The following is a 417-nucleotide window of genomic DNA, read 5'->3' on the forward strand; positions in this document are numbered from 1 at the left end:
TTTGTACTGGTCAGACCAGCAGCTGTTGCCAGCTGTCAGGGTCCTACCATCCCACTGCCACTGGCTTTGGAGCCTGAATGTCACCGAGGTCAACAACGTTTCTGCAGGCTGGGGCTTTACTGTGGCCTGGGCAGGGGCGGCACGAGCAGCAAGGCTTACAGCCGTGGCACTGTGCGCAGGTCCCACCTCTCCAGCCATGACTGAACAGGAAGTTTCCCTGTCCTTGGCTCCCCTGGCTCCTCTGCAGCGATCTCCTCCCTCATCCACAGCCCGATGGGAGAGCCGAGGTTGCTCAGCCATGCACAGCCATCGGGGAACAGGAGCAAACCAGGGCGCAAACCTTGTTTGCCCCGTGCATGGCGGCTGGAAAGTCTGCCTGGCGTTGCTGTGACGGCTTCTGCTGGAGGAAGCAGCTGC

This window comes from Eurypyga helias, unplaced genomic scaffold, assembly GCF_000690775.1.
Source record: "Eurypyga helias isolate BGI_N326 unplaced genomic scaffold, ASM69077v1 scaffold15120, whole genome shotgun sequence".
Classification (NCBI taxonomy): Eukaryota; Metazoa; Chordata; class Aves; order Eurypygiformes; family Eurypygidae; genus Eurypyga; species Eurypyga helias.